The sequence below is a fragment of the Hemitrygon akajei genome, chromosome 23 (assembly GCF_048418815.1).
Source record: "Hemitrygon akajei chromosome 23, sHemAka1.3, whole genome shotgun sequence".
Classification (NCBI taxonomy): Eukaryota; Metazoa; Chordata; class Chondrichthyes; order Myliobatiformes; family Dasyatidae; genus Hemitrygon; species Hemitrygon akajei.
The window spans coordinates 35,482,305-35,488,312 of record NC_133146.1 but is presented as its reverse complement, the minus strand read 5'-3'; positions in this window follow the sequence as shown (position 1 = coordinate 35,488,312).

Below are 6,008 nucleotides of genomic sequence, written 5' to 3'. Positions count from 1 at the left end.
ATGCAGAACCTTCTGGATCTGGAGACTTGTTTGTGAGGTCAAGCAGCACATCTACTCTTACCCCATCATCCCGTCACCCTACCAGATATAGGGTTCCTCTTCTCCTCACCTACCAGCCAACCAACCTTCATGTCCAGCACATAATTCTTCAAAACTTCCGCCACCTCCAACGTTTCCCACCACCTAGCGGATCTTTCCCTGTCTACACCTTCTGTTTTCCGCAGGGATTTTCCCTACGCTACTCACTTGTCTATTCATCCCTCCCCACTGATCTCCCTTCTGGAACTCCTATAAGGAACTCCTATAACTCCTTATAAGCTGGACAAGTGCTACACCTGCCCCTACACCTCCTCACTCACTAACATTCAAGTCCCTAAACAGTCCTTCCAGGTGAGCCGACACTTCACCTGAGAGTCTGTTGAGGTTGTTTACTGTGTTCGGTGCTCCCAGTGCGGCCTCCTGTACATCGGTGAGTCCCGACATAGATCGGGAGACTGTTTCACTGAGCACCTACACTCTGTCTGCCAGAACATGTGGGATCTCCCAGTAGCCAGCCCCTTCAGTTCCACTTCCCATACGTTCATCCATGGCCTTCTCCACTGTCGTCATAAGGTCACCCTATATTCCGTTTGGGTAGCCTCCAACCTGATGACGTGAAAATCAACTTTTCAAATATCCGATATCTGATAATGCCCTCCATCACTCCCCCACCACCTCTTTCTCCATTTCCCATTCCCTTTTCCCTCCCTTACTTCATTCTGCAAATGGATCCACAACTTCCTAACCGGAAGACCACAATCTGCATGGATTGGTGACAATAGCTCCTCCTCACTAATGATCAACACTGGTGCACCTCAGGCGTGTGTGCTTAACCCACTGCTCTATTCTCATATATACCCATAACTGTAGGGCTAAGCATAGCTCAAATACCATCTATAAACTTACTGATGATTAAACCATTGTTGATAGAATCTCAGATGAGGAGATATGCCAACCAGGGAGTGGTGTCACAGTAACAACTTGGCCTCAATGTTAGTAAGATGAAAGAGCTGATTATGGACTCAGGAAGAATGAGATGAAGGAACAAATGCCAATTCTCATAGAGGGATCTGAAGTGGAGAGAGTGAGCAGCTGCAAGTTCCTGGGTGTCAAGATCTCTGAGGACCTAACCTGGTCCCAACGTATCAATGCAATTATAAAGAAGGCAAGACAGCAACTATACTTCATTAAGAGTTTGAGAGATTCGACATGTCAATAAATACATAAAATCTGCTATAGATGTACCATAGGAGCATTCTGACAGGCTGCATTACAGTTGGCCATGGGGGCCAAGTCACTGTGTATATATAAAGCAGAGGATGATAGGCACTTCATTATAAAGGTGTCAAATGTTATGGACAGAAGGCCGGAGAATGGGGTTGAGAGGGATAATGAATCGGCCATGATCAAATAGTGATGCAGGCTCAATGGGCCAAATGGTCAAACTCTACATCTATGTCTTATGCTTTGATTGCAAAAATTTTTTCTAGTTTACTTAGGAAATGGATCATGCAGTACACAATGTAGGGTCAAACCATCCAAATTTGAGATAGATAATCTACTGATATCTAAAATAAATCTGATATCTCCTTCGTCTTTCTCAATCTCACCGTCTCTGTCTCTGGAGACAGCTTATCTACTGAAGTCTATAATAAACCCATGGACTCTCACAGCTATCTGGACTATAACTCATCCGACTGTATTACTTGTAAAAATGTCCCTCCTTCTCTCAATTCCTCCGCCTCCGCCGCATCTGCTCTCAGGCTGAAGCTTTTCATTGTAGAATGAAGGAATGAAGGAGATGTCCTTCCGTCCTCCCGCCACTCTACCAGGGATAGGGTTCCTCTTCTCCTCACCTACCATCTGACCAGCCTCCACATCCGGCACATAATTCTACAGAATTTCAGCCATCTCTTATGGGATCCCACCAGCAAATTTTTCCCTCACCCCCACTTTATGCTTTCCACAGAGATCATGTGCTGCATAACTTTTGGAAATTGAATCAGAGTGAGATGAATGAACATGTTAGGGAGAAGGGTTGGATGTATAAGTTTATTCCCATTCGAAGAATCTGCATTTGATTTTCTGCAAGAACTTATTATTTTTGCAAAGACTATGATGAGTTACCGAATGAGATTTACTTTGTTTGAAAGCTGTGATGTCATGAAAGAAGTTAAACTGTGTATATTTAATTTTTAAATTTGAATTTAAACTTGTAGATATACTGCCTGGAACTGAAACTGGAGTTAACTATAATACTGGAGAAAAGGAATTAAATTTGGTATTCTAATTAACTAGGGATAGGTAACAGACAGACAGACATACTTTATTGATCGTGAGGGAAATTGGGTTTCGTTACAGCTGCACCACCATGAATAGTGAAGAAATATTGCAATATAAAACCATAAATGATAATAATTAATCATGCCATGTGGAAAAAATAAGTCCAGGACCTGCCTATTGGCTCAGGGTTTCCGACACTCTGAGGGAGGAGTTGTAAAGTTTGTTGGCCACAGGTAGGAATGATTTCCTATGACGTTCAGTGTTACATCTTGGTGGAATGAGTCTCTGGCTGAATGTACTCCTGTGCCTAACCAGTACATTATGGAGTGAATGGGAGTCGTTGTCCAAGATGGCATTCAACTTGGACAGCATTCTCTTTTCAGACACCACCGTCAGAGAGTCCAGTTCCACCCCCACGACATCACTGGCCTTACGAATGAGTTTGTTGATTCTGTTGGTGTCTGCTACCCTCAGCCTGCTGCCCCAGCACACAACAGCAAACATGATAACACTGGCCACCACAGCCTCGTAGAACATCCTCAGCATCGTCTGGCAGATGCTAAAAGACCTCAGTCTCCTCAGGAAATAGTGACGGCTCTGACCCTTCTTGTAGACATCATCAGTGTTCTTTGGCCAGTCCAGTTTATTGTCTACTCGTATCCCCAGGTATCTGTAATCCTCCACCATGTCCACACTGACCCCTTGGATGGAAACAGGGGTCATCGGTGCCTTAATCCTCCTCAGGTCCACCACCAGCTCCTTAGTCTTTTTCACATTAAGCTGTAGATGATTCTGCTCACACCATGTGACAGAGTTTCCCACCGTAGCCCTGTACTCAGCCTCATCTCCCTTGCTGATGCATCCAACTATGGCAGAGTCATCAGAAAACTTCTGAAGATGGCAAGATTCGGTGTTGTAGTTGAAGTCCGAGGTTTAAAAAGGAAAGTTTAGTCTGTAAGCTTGTAAATAGGGAATAACAGTTGATCTAATGAGTTAGAGAGATTGGAGTAAAAAAGGAATCTCACTGATTTTAATTAAAAAGGAATTCAATCTATTTGGCATCTAAGATTTGCAACGTAAACAAAATATTGAAATTTTGAATTGTTCTTGCTCGTGCAAATATTTCGTACGAATAGTTTTTGTCTTTGAAACAAAACCTTATTTCCAAACGTGTGTGGCTTCTATTCACTGCCTCCTTTGGATACCTGGATTCCTCTGATGGCCCAGTGGCACCGAGAGTCATTTGATTTTCTCAAAGAGTGTGGCGACTAGTCACCCGTGAGAAGACCAGTGATACACAGGTGATGCACCCTTCTTCATGTCTGGTGAGGAAAGGGGGAAGACGCAAGATTTAAAAAAGTTGCGGGTAGGGAAGGGGGAACAGTTAGAATGTGGTCCGTGAATCCAGGAGGGTCGGAAAGATAAAGGGCTAGAGAGGAAGGAACCCGATCAGATAGGAGAGTGGACCAGAGGAGAAAAGGGAGGAGGAAGGGACCCAGGGGGAAGTGATGGAGAGGTGAGAAGAGGTAAGAGGACAGAGTGGGTAAGAGAAGAAGATGGAAGGGGTTGGGAATTTTTTCACCCCAGAAGGAGAAATTGATATGCATGCAATCAGATTGGAGGCTGCCCAGACGGAATGTAATGTGTTGCTCCTCCATCCTGAGGGTGGCCTCAAGAGGAGAACATGGACTGAGATGTCAGAATGAGAATGGGATTAAAACATTTTGCCACCAGGAAGGGTCAACATCTGTACCTGCTAGTCAATTGTGTATAAAAATGACATTCCCCTCTTCAGACTTCAGAACAGTGTGGTGACAGGAGACACACTCTTCTCCTTGTGCACAAGTAAATGAAGTATAATTATATTTTATTTAGACATACAGCATGGAACAGCCCCTACTGGCCCAATGAGACTCACCACCCAACAACACAGCTATATAACCATAGCGTGACATCAGGACAGTTTACAATGACAAATCAGCCTGCTAACAGGTTTGACTTTGGAATGTGGGAGGAAAAGCAGAGCATCCCGAGGAAACTCACGTATTCACGAGGAGGAATGGAAAAACTGCTTATATACGGCATCAGAATGAAATTCTGAACTCCGAGGCCCCAGCTGTGCTAACCACTATGCTACCGTGGTGACTGAGGAACAAGTGTCCAGTTAATTGGCGACGACACCTTCTCTCTTTGAAATTTCAGATGATTGATCCCGAGCTGGTGGTCATATGCTCTCTTTTCTCTTTTCTGCATCTTCCTTCTCATTCTTCCCCACCCCTGCAAATTTTATGGGACAATAGCTCATTTAATCTATAACCATATCTTATTTCCATCTCTTACTTACAGGATTAACACCTATCAGCAGCCAAGCCCATGGTTGTCTTTTGGCTATCAGTATAGCACCAGGTCAGGTCAAAGGCATGATCCTTGCACTATACCCTTCCATCTTCTTGTTCCATTATGAGTCCATTGGCACAGAAACATAGAAAACCTACAGCACAATACAGGCCCTTCGGCCCACAATGCTGGGCCATACATTTACTTAATTTAAAAATCACATCGGGGTACCTATAGCTCTCTATTTTTCTAAGCTCCATGTACCTAACCAGGAGTCTCCGCCTCCACCATCGTTGCCCACAGACCATTCCACACACTAACCACTCTCTGTGTAAAGAACTTAACCCTGACATCTCCTCTGTATCTACTTCCAAACACCTTACAACTGTGCCCTCTCACGTTAGCCATTTCAGCTCTGGGTAAAAGCCTCTGACTATCCACATGATCAGTGCCTCTCATCATCATAGAATCCTCTATCAGGTCAGCTCTCTTCTGTCGCTCCAAGGTGAAAAGACCGAGTTCACTCAACCTATTCTCATAAGCCATGCTCCCCAACCTAGGCAACATCCCTGTAAATCTCCTCTGCACCTCTTCTATAGATTCCACATCCTTCACACTATCCACAACACCTCCAACCTTAGTGTCATCAGCAAACTTACTAACACATCCCTGCACTTCCTCATCCATCTCATTTATAAAAATCACGAAGGGTCCAAGACCAGAACTCGATGCAGAATATGACCCATCTAAAACGACTCTTTGCCGAAAAGTCGACAGTGCTTGTCCTTATAGATGCTGCCAGGCCTGCTGTGTTCCACCAGCATTTTGTGTGTGTTGTCTGAATTTCCAGCATCTGCAGATTTCCTCGTGTTTGCTTTTGACATGCACACCCAAGGTTGTTTGGAATTTTGCAGATACATTGTCTAGGTTGTTAATTATTATGAATGAAAACTCTGATCATATTTTGTTGTTATAAACATTATCTTTTTGAAATTTCATTAGTGATCCCCAAAGCCCCTCCACTTTCACTTCCCAGTCATTCCCTTCCAAGCCACTCCAACACCACACTCAGCAGGTTGGAATCATGCTGTTAAGGATTTGTTGCTCATTTTTGTTTGATTTTGTCAAGATAAGACCAACTTCTGCTTTGAAGCTTTAATTACCAAACACATCCTTACAGGATATTTTACAAAGATCTTTAAGATAAAATCAAACTCCATATATTTGAAAAATAAAATACATTTGAAGATTAAAATTTGAAACAACCAATGTGGAAAAATTTTTGATTTCTCAGTTAACTCCACTTGTGCAGTATCCGAAATCCCATTTTTCCAGTGTCCAGAGAAGCA